Consider the following 16931-nt stretch of genomic DNA (forward strand, 5'->3'; position numbering starts at 1 on the left):
GCAGACTTTGATCTGTTTAGGAGGCTGGTTGGCAGAGTCCCTTGGGAGGCAGTGCTAATGGACAAAGGAGTCCAGGAAGGTTGGTCAGTCTTCATGAAGGAAATCTTAGAGGTGCAGGAGCAGGCTGTTCTCGTGTGCTGAAAAGCGAGCCAGTGGGGAAGAAGGCCAGCCTGGCTGAATAGAGAGCTGCAGCTGGAACTTGGTGATACAAGGAGAATTTATAACCTTTGGAAAAAGGGGCAGGCTACTCAAGAGGAATACAAGAATGCTGGTGAAGTTATGTAGGGACAAAATTATAAGGGCCAAAGCCCATCTAGAGCTAAGCCTGTCTACTGCTGTAAAAGGCAAACAAGAAATGTTTCTGTAAGTATAATAGCAACGAAAGCAGGGCTAAGGAGAATCTCCATCCCCTGATGGATGCGGGGGGGAAACACAGTGACCTTTGTTTGATGAGGGAAAGGCTGAGGTGCTAAATACCTTCTTTGCCTCAGTCTTTAATAGTCAGAACAGTTGTGCTCCAGGTATCCAGCCTCCTGAGCCAGAAGACAGGAATGGGGTGCAGAATGAAGAGCTAATAATCCAAGGGAAATGGTTACTGCTACACCACGTAGACACCCACAAGTCCATGGAGCCAGATGGGATCCGTCCAAGGATGCTGAGGGAGCTGGCACAGGTGATGAGTAAGCCACTTTCCATTCTCTATCAGCAATCTTGGCTAACTGGGGAGGTTACAGATGACTGGAAGTTGGCTAATGTGAATACCCATCTACAAGAAGGGACAGAAGAATGATCTGGGGAACAACAGACCTGTTAGTCTGTCCTTGGTGCTGGGGAAGGTCATGGAGCAGATCATCCTGAGTGCCATCACACGGCAGATGCAGCAAAACCATGCAGTAAGGCCCAGTCAGCATGGGTTTATGAAAGGCAAGTCCTGCTTGACCACCCTGGTCTCCTTCTGTGACAAGATGACCCACCTAGTAGATGAGGCGAAGTACCCAAAGGTGTTGTGTCCTTAGACATCAGTAAAGCCTTTGACACCGTATCCCACAGTATTCTCCCGGAGAAGCTGGCAGCTCATGGCCTGGATGGGAGTACTCTTTGCTGGCTGAAGAACTGGATGGCTGGCCATGTCCAAACACCTAGTGGTGAACGGAGCCAAATCCAGTTTGCAGCCAGTCATGAGTGCTGTCCCCCAGAGCTCAGTATTGGAGCCAATTCTATTCAACCTCTTTATCAATTATCTGGATTGCAGGCACCTTCACTAAGTTTGCAGACAACACCAAATTGGGTGGGAGTGGTAGGAAGGCCATACAGGGGGATCTGGACTGGCTGGATTTATGTGCTGAGGCCAATTGTATGAGGTTTAACAACACCAACTGTTGGGTCCTTCACTTGGGTGATACCAACCCCAGGCAGTGCTATAGGCTTGGGAAAGAGTGGCTGGAAAGCTGCCTGGAGGAAAAGGATCTGGGGATGATTGACAGCTGTCTGAATGTGAGCCAGCAGTGTGCCCAGGTGGCTAAAAATGCCAGGAGCATCCTGGCTTGTGTCAGGAACAGTGTGGCCACTAGGGAAGTGATTGCGCCACTCTAGTCACCACTAGTGAGGCTCCACCTTTGATACTGTGTTCACTTTTGGATCCCTCACTATAGGAAAGACATTGACGTACTAAGAGAGTGCAGAGGAGGGTGACGAAGCTGGTGTGGAGTCTGGAGCACAAGTCTTATGAGAAGCAGTTGAGGGAACTGGGGCTGTTTAGGCTCGAGAAAAGGAGGCTGAGGGTTGTACCTGAAAGGAGGTTGTAGCGTGGAAGGTGTTGATCTCTTCTCCCAAGTAGCAAGTGATAGGACAAGAGGAAATGGCCTCAGTTTGCGCCAGGAGTGGTTCAGATTGGATATTAGGAAAACATGCTTCACGTGAAGGGTTATCAGACATTGGAACAGGCTGCCCAGGGAAGTGGTGAAGTCACCATCCCTGAAGGTGTTTAAAAGGCATTTAAAAGAGGTTCTTAGGGACATGGTTTAGTGCTAGAGTTGGGTTATGGTTGGACTTGATAATCTTGAGGGTGTCTTCCAACCAGAATGGTTCTATGGTCAATGACTGACTTTTGTTAAACAGTTTCCAAATCCTATGCAGGCTCATTCTCCACATTCGACTCCTTCTGAATGTAATTAATTTACTTGATTTATATATTTTTTCCTGTTTCATACAAATCTGTGGGGTTGGTTTTTTTGGTGCTTACTTCTCACTTGATGTCTTTGGGAAACAATATATGTATTAATAGGTATTAAAACCATAACTAGAAGGAAGTAGAAAAGTAAAACTAATAGAATTAATGCTGTACTGATTGTATTGAGAGATATATTGACAATACCTTTCTGAAAAACAGATTTTACTTGCAAATATACAGCAGTGATACAGTTAAAGACCATTTCACTTAAAAAAAAAAAAAAAAAAAAAAAGCAAACCTAGCTGACCAGAATGAAGGTGTTTTTTCGACATCACTGTGTCTGTAGAGTTGCAAGAGCTGCTATTTATTAAAGTATCTCTCATTTTGAAATAGAGGTAAGGAGGAATGTAAATGGAGAACGGTTGATTTATGTTCCAACAAATGCCCTGTGTTTTGTTGCTGTGTCTAAGCATTGCTAAGAAAAGAACCCCTGTTTTTTTCTCCAACAGGTTTTAATGGATGGAAAAATTCCCATAAATTATCCCTAAAATCAAGGAAGTATATTATCATGCAGTGAATGATTCACTGTCCAATGGCATAAATAAAAATATTTTGCAGGACTGTAAACTATCATGGAGTTACAGTTAGTTTTACTTACTGGAAGGTAATGTTTAAAATAAAGAAATCTGTATTTTGTGGGTGGTTGTTTTTATGGAGATTAGTAGGCCGTGATAATAGGAATAAATTGGATATTTGTATGAAAACCAAAATGTTACAGTTGGCAACACTCAAAGATGTGCTCAACCATGACTTGAACATCAGGGTCTCTGAGGACTTAGCTCGAGGAACCCAGACGCAGCACCTACATTCAGGGAAGCTTCAGGATTGCTCTAAGTTATGCTTCACTGGCAAAGGTCTTTGCCTGCAATCTGCATTTATGGTACAGTGTGCAACATCCACAACATCCCTTACTTTGTGTTTGTTCCCATTGTTTAGATTAGTAGTACTGGTATATCGCAAGCCAGTCCCTGAGGGTCTTTGGCACTCTGCTGAATGATGGAAAGGTTACAATGATAGGATGTGGTTTACCCCTGAATACAGGGTGGTGCTGGGTAATGTTTTGTCATCAGGAACTTTTTCAGCTACTGCACAGGACCCGAGGCTTTTGTTAAGAGAAACGATAACCCTAGGGACTGAAAAGTATATACAGAAAATAAAGTCTTTCCTCTGGTCTCCATACAAATGCTGTTATGGACAGCAGCACAGAGAATTCGTAATCAGTTCAGTATTTCCTCTGCAAATATACAGACAGTCTGAAACAAAAAGTCTGAAGAGGTTTTACACACTGTATCCTCTAAATGAGGTGTTAAGGGGAAAATAACAACTACAATGCAATGTAGTCATTACAGCCTGCGGTCTTTATATGAGTGCGGTTTTGTGTTACCTGTCCAGGAACCTCCAGCATACAAAAAACTGGAAGTGTGGTGATGGCTTAAGATAAACTGAGTTTAGTCTCCAAGAAAATAACACACAAGGTCCTCACTTATTAAATAAACATGAAAATTTAAAATGCAACTGTTTTCTACTTTATTGAGTTTTAAATTGTCCCAGTCTCTCCAGTCTGCCACAGCATGCAGCAGAATTTATTTCTGATGTTTTGGAGAATATAAGTATAATTTGGAGAACTTTAAAAAATACTGAAGCTTTGTATTAGTAATGATGATTTTTCAAAAGTCAACACTACAAGAGACAAGAAATATGAGCCAGTTAAAGTGCTCTGGATCAAATACTCATGTTTCATTCTGACAGTTTATGGTTTCTTCCTGAAGTTAGTTAACAGTCTATCTCTCTGTTTGGCAGAGATAGGAGTTTGATTGGTAAATCCAGCCTTATTCTCAAGATAGCTTGTCACTCAGATTAACCATATTATTAAAATTACTATTAAAATGGCTTTTTGCCATTATTTGATAAAAGGATACTAAAGGTGATCACAATTTCAGTGACAGGTGGTACTTTGAGTGTCCCCAAATTTCTTTCTTCAGATCAAATATTGTTTTGTGTTGGATTTCTATCAATCTTCAAGTTGCCAAATTTCCTTCTTAAGAGGATCATCATTCCTTCTCAAAGACTGACCTTTCACATTAGAGAATGGAAGCATTTTCAGTGCTAGTATTATTACCTCATGTTTAATAGATCTTTCTCTCTTTGGCTACTGTCAGCTTCTATTACCTTTTTTTCTGATGCTGATTTTCTGTTTTTATTACCATATCTGTATCTAGCAGCTACTGCATTTAACTCTTAAACTTTGTAACTTCCACTGAAATTATCTTACATAAATTTGACCTTTAAATGAGTGCATGTCTCCGGTGATCATTGCTAGCAGATTGTGATGCTGAACTGGGGTTGTATGCTGTGATTAATCCTACTATACTATTCTTTCACTGGTATTTTTATTCTCTCCTCTTTCTTAATAAACAATTATGTATACCTAATGTTTGTCTAACTTTTACAAATTATTTTTGTTTCTCTGGGTTTAATTTTTAACTCCTATTAGTCTTGTTTGGTCATTTGGTGGTGATGGGGTTTTTGTTTGTTTTAGTTTGGGGATTTTTGTTTTGTTTTTTAATTTCTGTCTGGCAACATGATTTAAATGAGCCTTGTGTGTAGAAGGACTCACTGAAGAGAAAATACAGCAGTTATGTATAAAAAGTAAGTTTAGAGTCTGTATGTTTAAAAACACTCTGAAACAATTCTTACCTGAATTTGCTTGGTATATTTCCTCTATGCAGTAAGTGATAGAGTGAACCTCACGATCAAACCCCGTTAAAAGTTGTACTTTAAGTGATCTACACACTGCTCTGCAGCAAGCAGGATCCTAAATCACTCATCTGTGACATGGCTTTAGCAACAAGGCAAGAAGTTGCATGCGATATGGAATAGTCAAGTCCTTCTGAATATTCATCCTTTTCTGTGCTGTAGTGGCTGGAGTATTTTTACAGTTTTGACAAAATTTGTATATTTCTGGTCTTCTGTGAATTAAATTAAATGAAAATTGCTTTAAGAATTGATTAGTTAAAGTGGCTTCTGGGCACCACAGATTATGTGTCTGTATCTTAGTGATTTAATGAAAGCATCATGCACAAAAGCAAACTCTAATAATAAGCTACAGAGTAATCAACTAAAGTATTTAGGCACACTTTAAATCTGGTAATATATCTTAGATAAAATATCATGGAAAGCCATCTCAATTTAAAGTGTTAGAGAGCAACTGTATCAAAAAATCAATTTTGAAAATTCAGATAATTGAAATTCTAAGCATAATTTTAAATAAATGTTTGTAATAGTGAAACACTACAGGCATAATTAATTTCTTCAGGATACATTGCTTTGTTTAAACTTAGACATGGAAAGCATTAAGCTTTGAAAAGGACTGTTTATTTGTGCAATGCTTTTGGTATGATTAGCTATCCCCTTTTGTCGATAAACCGAAGATTTAGTTCTCTTCTCTGCTGAGTGATTTTTATTCTTCCTATAAATACGGTAGATCATGCCTATCAAACTGTTGTGCCAGAGGAAACTCTTATTTTCAGTCCCTGCTAATGATCCTTTTATTATCAGCACAACCATGAAAATCCATATGTATGCAGAAGACAATGCTTTTTAGTGACACTTAGCAACACATAACAGGTAAATTATTAAGTGTTTCCAATTGGTAAGATTGCATGCCAGAATGTTTTAAACAGTATATTTTAATAGGATGGGTTTACATGGAAAAAAACACGTGGGTTGGGCAGGGTGAACAAATGAAAAGAACACTTTATAAGCTAGTTTTCTTGATATTTTTCATTTAAATACCATAAATATATCCAGAATGAAAACCTATAGAAATGCAACTGAACTACCTGCTATATTGTATTTTTTTTTTAACTTTGTCCGAAGACAAGGATGTCACATGATCTGTGCAATCCCAGCAAACGGTTCAGTGGTCACTACAAAACTTCCTTAACAGGTAATTGCTATACACTTCCCTGGTGCTATTTATGCGGCAGTTTTAACTTCCTGTTAAAACTACAGGTTTTAGCGTATCCTCAGCAAGAAGAAACCCAAAAGAGAAGACTAATGCTACAGCTGCAATGAGAGGGGTCACCACACCAAAGAATGTAAGCTCCTGTCGCAGCCCAGAAGATGCCATTTCTGCCGGAGCACCAGCCATATGGTTGTCAGCTGCCCCAAAAGAGCTCAGCAGCACAGTAAACAAACACCAGGAGCCTGACTTTTGCATTAACATTAAAAATCTGTTTAAGGATAGAGATGGGTTTTCTCAGGTAGAATTAGCCTTCTTACCTGTGGCCAGATAAAACATAGATAAAGAATCATCACATTAGTAAAAGAATTTACTAACCTCTTAGAAAAAGGGGGAATGATACAGGGAATTGACAATTAACAAATTAACACTTAAAGAACTGACACTTGAGAACTAACCCTACCCCACATCACTAGAGACACTTAGAGATCCCTTTAACCCACATCACTATTGTCTAGCTTTGCAATATATAATTTATTGTATGAAAAACAGGACTTCACTGACACCTTGCAAAAATAATAATCCTTGGGTGCATCCTTGGGTGAACTAGATTACAGAAACTTGGGCACAGGACCAACTCAGCAGTCTGAGAACTAACCAACTCATCACACTGGACCAAAGGTGACCATGTACAAAGAAAGAAGACCCGGGTTCAAGATTACTGCACAGCTGCAACCAGGTGGAGCCAGAGGTGGAGGCTATGGAAATGGTTGTCTGGAATTAATTGTAATAAGAACCGCCCTCTCGGGGACCGGTTAGCATATGTATAGGTGGTCCTAATACTTTCATGAATATGTAACAGTTTACTGCATTTAACCAAGCTCACAGCTACTGTAATTTTACACACGTATTAGGTGAAATGTTTCCCCGTGTGTCCGGTGTCGTAAATAAATACATGCCATGTTTAGAAACTCAAGGGTTGTAAGGTCATACCGCGCCTCATGTGTAAGTGAACAGTCATGACTCCTCACTCGTGACTTCTTCGACTCTGAAATGAAATATAGCTCATCTCCGTTTGTAAAACTGGTACGTTGCACGCGGGGAATGGACCACCACTTAAGCAACATCTCCCCAAATCGTTCCTGTGAAAAGTCCAGGATTCCTGGTTTCCAGAGAAGTGAATGTCTGCCCTGAACCTGTTGAAAACACATCCTGCAGCAACAGGTTCAGAGCAGACATTCGTTTCTCTGGAGACCAGGAATCCTGGAGTTTTCAGGGGAACGGGTAGGGGAGATGATGTCGCTGAAGTGGGGGTCCGTACCCGGTGTGCAACGAACCAGTTTGAGAAATGGAGATGAGCTATATTTCACTTCAGAGTCACACGAGTGACGATTGAGCAGTCATGGCTGTTCATTTAAACACAGGCACAACCAACACACGCACAGCGTCAACAGACACACTCAGCTGAGCTCAAGACCAACACAAGATGCACATATGCGACCAAAGGAACGCACATGCTGGTTGAGAGAAAGACATGTACCTATATGCGTGCCGAGAGATGGATGGATTCAGCAGGCACTTAGGCACACAGCCTTTCAGGGACACTGTCTCCACACACACTGGGTGAAGTCCACATCTATGCTAGATGTTGACAGTCATGCCAACACACGGAACTGTGCCAAAATAGCAAAAACGCTTACAGGAACGACAATTGCTCTCACACAAGCACACAAGTGTTTGCCTTCCTCTCTTTGTCAGGGACAAGCTTGTGAAGAGGTGCTCTGCGATTCTTAGTCGATAGGGCATGTTCTCTCTCGTTTCTCTGGTAGAGGGATTGTTAAGCGTCTTTCCTTGGGCCACTGTGAAGCATCTGTTACGGGAGAGAAGTACCATGGCACAGCATTCAGTTCTTCCTACGTCTGTCTCTAATTCTTTGCTAGCAGAGCTCCCTTCCATCTGTCCTCATGAGAAACGTAGGACTGTGCAACTGGATAGACGCAGAACCTTTCCAACAAACAGCACGCTGGGTACGCTCACTCAAGCTTAAGCATGAATGCAGCCCGCATCAAAGCACACGCATGTGGACAGAGAAGCATTTACAAGCACAACTTCTTGCAGACACAGCATCGTCCAAGAACAGACACGTGTCTGCAGGTACCCTCGAAATGAGTGTTCTCGTGAAGCCACCTGGACTGGAGTGCAGTATGCCAACCATCAACAGGCGTCTTTACCCTCAAGCATGAAAGTGCGCTTCACGTACTTCTTTCCATAAATAGATGTGAGAGGCCGTTTTTGCGGAAGTGTGTGTGTGTGTGGCCACGTTTTTGCTTAGATAGCAGTGTGTGGAGAGGTATGTGCTTTTCTGTAGCAGCGTATGCATGCACGTGGTGCTGGGTGCACATATCTGGATGCTTGTGGAAAGGCTTCTGCGTGTTTTACAGTGAGGAATCCTATGTGTGCACGTGGACATAGAGAAGGGGTAGAAGCTAGTTTCCAACACTGATGAAGGCAGACGGCGTAATTTCCTGTGCTCTCTCTCTCTTTCCGTCTACCTGGTCGTACAAGGAAAATCACTAAGGCTGCGATCGGAAAGAGAAATTCAAGAGGACACACCGCACAGAGAAATCAAACAGCAGAGCTGCTGCTGTTCACAACCTCGTGTCTGACAAATGCTTACCACAAACACGTTGGTGCTCTTGTGAGACTGAACACGTCCGTCTAGATTTGTGATTGAGCACACTGCTGAAAGTGGCTGTACATCCATTCAGACCCTGCGTGCGGGGTTTTCAGGAGTGTGTTTGTAGGCACGTCTGCCTATATGCCGCTGTCTGAACAAGCACACTCCATTGTTTACCAAAACAGAGGCAGACACTTTTTAATACAATCTTTAGACGCACAGAGGTTGTCACTGTTTATAAGTGACGACGAAATGGCGTGTACATGTACGTAGCAAAGCGGTCCACTTTGCCTTTGTGTGAACACGCCAATTTGTACGCAGACGCCTGTACACTCACAAGCACACAAACTTGCATCAATGCACTCACATCACCACCAGCTTTTGAAGACAGGCTCTACCGGTCTCAGAACTTTTCAGGCACTTTGGAGCACTTATAAGGGATAATACCCCGTGCTATTAAAAGAAAGAGTGCCTGTTTAAGGGCATAGATTTTGTTGTTCAGTTCATACATTTGTTTCACCAGGGTACCTCTTTGGACTTCAGCAAAATGCCCTCTCCACCTGTAAGATGGGCACAATTTTCACAAAAGCAAGACTTTCAATTTCTCACACATGGGTATTTAATCCCTCTAATACAGCCTTGTCACCTGCTTTGCTTCCACCCTGTTCCCTCACTTCTGTTTCACTGAGTCCTGGAATCTCCCTACAGATGGGAAGAGGACCCAAGCATTCAGGCACTCAGCTCCCTCCACTTGTAGAGTGTTCAAAGTGCGGCAGACAGTGCCAGAAATGAGAAACCCTTTTCCCTGGGCATTATATGTGGCCATCCAGAGATAGACAGGTTCTTCTCCGCCCTGAACCTAGTAAGACATTAATAATTATTCTCTCCCCCATCCATCTGTAGTCATTACCACTTAAAGAAGAAATCCTGTGGGCAACGGCTAAAAGAAAGCACAACAGAGCCTAAAAGAGCTCAATAAAGCACCACAGAGCCTGACACAGCTTGACAGAGCCTTACGGATCCCGACAGCACCTGACACAGCCCGACAGAGCCCATCAAAGCTTGAAAGAGCAGTTCCAATACTCACGCGTGAGTGACCAGCAGAGCTGAAGTGCAGGAAGGATCGGGATGCTGTGAATGTCTTTTCCATGCATTCTTTTCTTGGAGTAAGGAGGGCTAGGAAAGTCAGCCATAGCAAGGGCTCTTAGCCTGCTCTGTTTCCTGCGCTTATTGATCTGAGGATAGGAGTTGCAATGGGTAGGGACTGGTGTGCATGTGTGCACTAGGCAGGTCTGTGTGACCATGGGACTTTGTGGCTCTGTCTATATGTGCAGGAAATAGTATGTGTATCATGATATGTGATCACAGCTGTGCGTGTGTGTTCATGAACTGCGTTCAGCTTGATGTGTGATTGCAAGTCCGGAATGAGCGTGTATGAAACTGTATAAGCATAACGGAACAAGCAGAGTGTGTAGAGGTGTGGGCGCTGTGATGTGTTACCAGCAGTGTGCATGCACAACGATGTTAGTCCGTAGACATCCACGCACGAGTTTTCAAGTGTCTACATCTTTCCTTTTTTGCCTCATCCGCAAACATGGCTTTCCCAGTGGCTTCTTTTCCTCCTGCAGGATGTATTTTGCAAAAAGATTCAGAGCAGACATTTGTTTCTCTGGAGATGAGGAAGGCTTGTTGAGTGAAAGACATATACCTAAATGCGTGTCGAGAGACGGATGGATTCAGCAGGCTCTCACGCATACAGCCTTTCAGGGACACTGTCTCCACACACGCTGGGTCAAGTCCGCAGCCATGCTAGACGTTGACAGTCATGCCAACACACGGAACTGTGCCAAAATAGCAACAGTGCTTACAGGAACGACAATTGCTCTCACACAAGCACACAAGTGTTTGCCTTCCTCTCTGTATCGGGGACAAGCTTGTGAAGAGGTGCTCTGCCATATTTACTCGATAAGGCATGTTCTCTCTCGTTTCTCTGGTAGAGGGATTGTTAAGTGTCTTTCCTTGGGCCACTGTGAAGTATTCGTTACGGGAGAGAGGTACCACAGCGCAGCATTCAGTTCTCTCTACGTCTGTCTCTGATTTTTTGCTAGCAGAGCTCCCTTCCATCTCTCCTCATGAGAAACGCAGGACTGTGCAACTAGATAGATGCAGAACCTGTCCAAGGAACAGCACGCTGGATATGCTCACTCAAGCTTAAACATGAATGCAGCCCGCATCAAAGCACACTCATGTGGACAGAGAAGCATTTATAAGCACAACTGCTTCCACTCACAGCATCGTCCAAGAACAGGCACATATCTGCAGGCACCCTGGAAATGGGTGTTCTCAACAGACGTCTTTGCCCTCAACCACGAAAGTGCGCTTCACGTCCTTCTTTTCGTAAATAGATGTGAGAGGAGGTGCTTGCGGAAGTGTGCGTGTGTGTGGCCACGCTTTTGCTTAGATATCAGTGTGTGGAAAGCTATGTGCTCTTCTGTAGCGCCGTATGCATGCATGTGGTGGTGGGTGCACATACCTGGATGCTTGAGGAAAGGCTTCTGCGTGTTTTACGGTGAGGAATCCTATGTGTGCACATGGACAGAGAGAAGGGATAGCAGCTAATTTCCAACACTGATGAAGGCAGACGGCGTAATTTCCTACGCTTTCTCTCTCTTTCCTTCTCCCTGGTCGTACAAAGAAAACCACTAAGCCTGCGATTGGAAAGACAAATACAAGAGGACATGCCGCACAGAGAAATCAAACAGCAGAGCTGCTGCTGTTCACAACCTTGTGTCTGGCGAAGGCTTACCGCAAACACGTTGGTGCTCTTGTGAGACTGAACATGTCCATCTAGATTTGTGATTGAGCACACTGCTGAAAGTGGTTGTACATCCATTCAGACCTTACGTGCAGGATTTTCAGGAGTGTGTCTGTAGGCACGTCCGCCTTTATGCCGCTGTCTGAACACGCACACTCCATTGTTTACCAAAACAGAGGCAGACGCGTTTTAACACGTAGCTTCGGATGCACACAGGTTGTCGCTGTTTATAAGAGACAACAAAATGGCGAGTGCACACATGTAGCAAAGCGGTCCCCTTGGCCTATGTGTGAACACGCCAATTCTTATGCAGACGTCTGTACACTCACAAGCACATGAACTTGCATCAATGCACTCACATCACCACCAGCTTTTGAAGACAGGCTCTACCGGTCTCAGAACTTTTCAGGCACACGTCCGAAAGCCCAGCACTCAGGATTCTGTATATCTACAACCGCTTGCACCCATGTGCGATGTCATTGACTTACCGGACGGACTTGTGCTTTTCCTTTTGTTTTGCTCACAGTGTGTTCCACCCCATATCACGCGTAAGCGTGTCAACATATCCACTGTGCTGTTCTTCCTGCATATGGCATGTTTTGTTGGTTTTCTCTTGCAGATCGAAAGTTTAGCAGTTTTCTTTGTAGGACTAGGTGTGCCAAGAGGAACAGCTTGTGTAGGAAAGCTCGCAGTCTTTCTTCATCAGTGTTGGAGCCCGCTGCTCTCCCTTTTCTTTGTCCACATGCACACATAGGATTCCTCAGCGCAACACCAGCAGAAGCGCTTCCACAAGCACACAGATATGTGCAAAATCTACCACCTGCAGGCATACGCAGCTTCAGAAAGGCACCTACCTTTTCACGCAGTGATGTTTCCAAATGGGACATTTAGCCAGAGAAGAGCGGAGCCTGACATCAGGCAAAACTCCTATCTCAAAGAACTTGGGCTACTTCCTGCCAGAAAGGAAATGCTTCCGTCCTCAGTACCTCTTCTTCCTCTTTACTTCTGCTTTAGACCGCACTCTGTTCGTTCTTCCGTCCTTTACAATCACCCAGAATGTGCCTGGTTCCCCTCTCTTCCAAGCCCTCTCATCAGCACTTCTGGGATACGGTTGGAAGGAGCTCTGCACGCACACAGCACATCTTGGCCCCCACACAAAGAGTCCTCATATTCCTCCCAGCAGAGAAATTATTGCAGCAGCATGGAGCAGCTCCAATACTCAGGCGCGAGTGACCAGCATAGCTGAAGTGCGGAAAAAATCGGGATACGGTGAATGGCTTGTCCGTGCCTTCTGTTCTTGGAGTAAGGAGGGCTAGGAAAGACAGACATTGCAAGGGCTCTTAGCCTGCCCTATTTCCCGCTCTTCTTGATCCAAGGATAGGAGTTGCTATGGGCATGGATTGGTTTCTTCTCTGTGTGCTCATGTGTGCACTAGGCAGGTCTGTGTGACCATGGGGCTTTGTGGCTCTGTCTATATGTGCAGGAAGTAGTACATGTATCATGATGTGTGATCACAGCTGTGCGTGTGTGTTCATGAACTGCGTTCAGCTTGATGTGTGATTGCAAGTCCGGAATGAGCATGTATGAAACTGTATAAGCATAACGGAACAAGCAGAGTGTGTAGAGGTGTGGGCGCTGTGATGTGTTACCAGCAGCGTGCATGTGCGATGATGTTAGTCCATAGACATCCACGCACGAGCTTTCGAGTGTCTACCTCTTTCCTTTTTCACCTCATCCGCAAACATGGCTTTCCCAGCTGCTTCTTTTCCTCTCGCAGGATGTGTCCTGCTGCAGGATGTGTTTTGCAACAGGTTCAGAGTGGACATTCGTTTCTCTGGAGACCAGGAATGGTGGAGCTTTCAGGGGAACAGGTAGGGGAGATGATGTCACTGAAGTGGGGGTCCGTTCCCCGCATGCAACGAACCAGTTTAAGAAACTGGGATGAGCTATATTTCATTTCAGAGTCGCGCAAGTAATGATTGAGCAGTCATGGCTGTTCATTTACACACAGGCACAACCAACACACGCGCAGCGTCAACAGACACACTCAGCTGAGCTCAAGACCAACACAAGATGCACATATGCGACCAAAGGAATGCGCATGCTTGTTGGGAGAAAGTCTGGTACCCACATGCGTGTGGAGAGACGGATAGATTCAGCAGGCGCTTAGGCACACAGCCTTTCAGGGACGCTGTCTCCAGACACCGCTGGGTCAAGTCCGCATCTATGCTAGATGTTGACAGTCGTGCCAACACACGGAACTGTGCCAAAATACCAAAAACGCTTACAGGAACAACACTTGCTCTCACACAAGCACACAAGTGTTTGCCTTCTTCTCTGTATCGGGGACAAGGTTGTGAAGAGGTGCTCTGCAGTTCTTACTCGGTATGGCATTTACTCTCTCGTTTCTCTGGTAGAGGGATTGTTAAGTGTCTTTCCTTGGGCCACTGTGAAGCATTCGTTATGGGAGAGAAGTACCACGGCGCAGCATTCAGTTCTCCCTACGTCTGTGTCACGGAGGCACCCTGAGGTTAATTTAAGGGACAACAGAGTCCAAAACAACTTTTATTAAACTGGTGAGAAACAGGGTTTTAGCACTCCAAAAGTGACTTAAATAAAGGTTCGGATATCAGTTGAGGAAAATTATTGAGACAGCAACTAATACAACAGGCGGTCCACAGTGTGCACGCACGTGGCTTCACCCAAAACGATGCTGGAGCCGTCCCTGAGTCCCGGAGAAATACACACTTGCCTAAACATGGTGCAGGATTATTTTTAAAGAGATACACGTGCACGCACTCATAGTGAGTACGGGAAGTATACACTCGTGATTCCGCAAGGGTAAATTTATAATACACCCGCAATCCTGTGAGAGTTAATTTACTTACACGTGCAAGTGTGCACGGAATCCTACACGTGCCTATGTGGAAGCACGGGAGGAAAATACACTCACGATTGTGCAAAGGGGTCTCGGCAGCCACTCGCGATTGTGCGAGGAAATAATGTATACACATGCTCGTATTGGGCACGGAAAGTTACGCGTGCAAGTGTGCATGGAAGGAAAATACACTCGCGATTGTGCGAGGAAATAATTTAAAGTACGCGTGCAAATGTGCACGGAAAGTTACACGTGCATATGTGCACGGAAGGAAAATACACCTGCGATTCTGCGAGGATTAATTTTACACGCGCTCATATGGAGCACGGAAAGTTATACGTGCATATGTGCACGAAAAGTATAAATATACTCGCAATCCTGCGAGAAGTTTTACTCACATCTGTGGCGGCGAGGCAAGCCGAGTCCCCATCCCGGGAAGGGGGGCTCTTGGCGGCAGCATCTTGCTCGTGCTCCGAGAGACCTACACAATGGGCGGAGTCTCGACGAGAGTCCCGTTTTTGTTATCTGATCAGACCTGACTGTAGGCGTTGTAGAAGCTCCTCTGCACCCCCCACACTGGCTGTGGGTGCCCCCGAAGCCTCCCAAAAACATCCCCCACCCTGGGCATAGGCGCCCAGCAGCTCACTGCCGCTTCGGTACTCCCTTCTAATGGCCCTGGCCAGGGTGTTCTGGGGCCAAACAAAAGAAGCTGTTAGCCTCAAATAGCCGGGAGAGAGGGAGATGTGCCCACTCCTCCATACTGAAGGAGGATGAGGGAGAGAGGGGGCAGAGAGGGGGATGGGGGGGGGTTGCATTCTGCCACAATCCCACCCTGTGACTACAGTCATGGTCTGATATATAACTCTGGAATTCTATGGCAGTCACCTCTTGCCTCCAAAGTAAAAAAGGGGACATTCCTGCCAGTGAGCCTGAATGTCCACTGTGGATCACCATATCTCATGTGTTGACTTACCCCTGCAAAACAGTTATTAATAACAATATACAATAGAATTGAAGTAATTACAACAATCAACAATTGCCCAAGGTAATTATTGAGTCCCAACATCAGTCACAGTTCATTAGTGTTTCCATTCCTGTGACTGCCTTCCTTCTGAATGGCTTGCTGGTGTTAGCTGGATCCTTTTCCACCCCGTCATTGTTTGTGGTGTTTTCAAGGCATCTGGATGCTCTTCCATCCTGTGCTGGTGTTAGGTGGATCTTCTTCCACAATAGCAAATATGCATAAAAGCAACATTAACAACAAAAGTAGTTAAGTCTGCTAATACTGAAACTTCCGTAATGCAAAAGCACATGTCCAGGCCGAAGCGAAGACTAGTGCCATGACTCTGCTTGCTGCTGGTCAAGATCCCCTATTAGTCTCTTAATATGAGACAGCTTGTTATAGTCGAATTGGGTTTTGTGGGCTGTGTTTTGATTCTGCAGACCATATCCAAGATTCTTACCTTATCTTAAAAGCTATGCAGGGTGTATACGAGCTCATATTTTAGAAAACTGAAAGTTAGGACTTATCTTATCTCGAGAGAATAAGATGTGCTGAGAAGGTACATTTGCTATCATCCAAGAATTTATATAATTTTATGAAAAGTGCACATGTGCTGTGATGAAAGGTGAAAAGTACACTAGTGATGAAGACTACTTACTTCATCCTAAAGACCCCAAAACGACCACCAGAGGACACTGCGCATGCTTAGGGTAGTTCCAAGATGTTGCAACTGATATTGTGAAATAATTGTGTAGCCTAATGCATATGCAATATACACGTTGTAACTCTAATGAATATGTATGTGCGAGGGCGACGAATCATGGAGCCCACACAATCCAATATGAATTCAAGTGAAGCCGTTTATTACTTGTTATAACTCTCCTTAAATATCTTTTTGACCTGTCCACGCGCTGTCCATGCATCAGAAGGCTACTTGTAATTGGTCAATAGCTGCTGTTCACGTGCCGCAAACTAATAGGTGATTGGATTATACAATTCTTACATAAGCTCTAATATTATTCAAAATGTATCTATATTATAGCTGACTTGCTGATTCTTTTCTTCACTAGACAGTCTTTCTTTTGTTTTACCCAAGGTTGTATAAAGACACGTTGTAAGACACGTAGGCTGCTCGACTCTTGCTCTCTTGCTCTCTTGCTCTCTTGCTGAATACATAGGCCCTTTTACCTTGCCTTGCACTGCCTTACTTTGCTCTTTTGCCTTGCCTTACCTTGCCTTGCTTTGCCCTTCTGCTTTGCCTTGCCCTGTCTTGCTTTGCCCTTTTGCCTTGCCTTGCCTTGCTTTGCTTTGCCCTTTTGCCTTGACTTGCCTGCCTTGCTTTGCATTTTGCCTTGCCTTGCCTT

The sequence above is a fragment of the Columba livia genome, chromosome Z (assembly GCF_036013475.1).
Source record: "Columba livia isolate bColLiv1 breed racing homer chromosome Z, bColLiv1.pat.W.v2, whole genome shotgun sequence".
NCBI classification, from domain to species: domain Eukaryota; kingdom Metazoa; phylum Chordata; class Aves; order Columbiformes; family Columbidae; genus Columba; species Columba livia.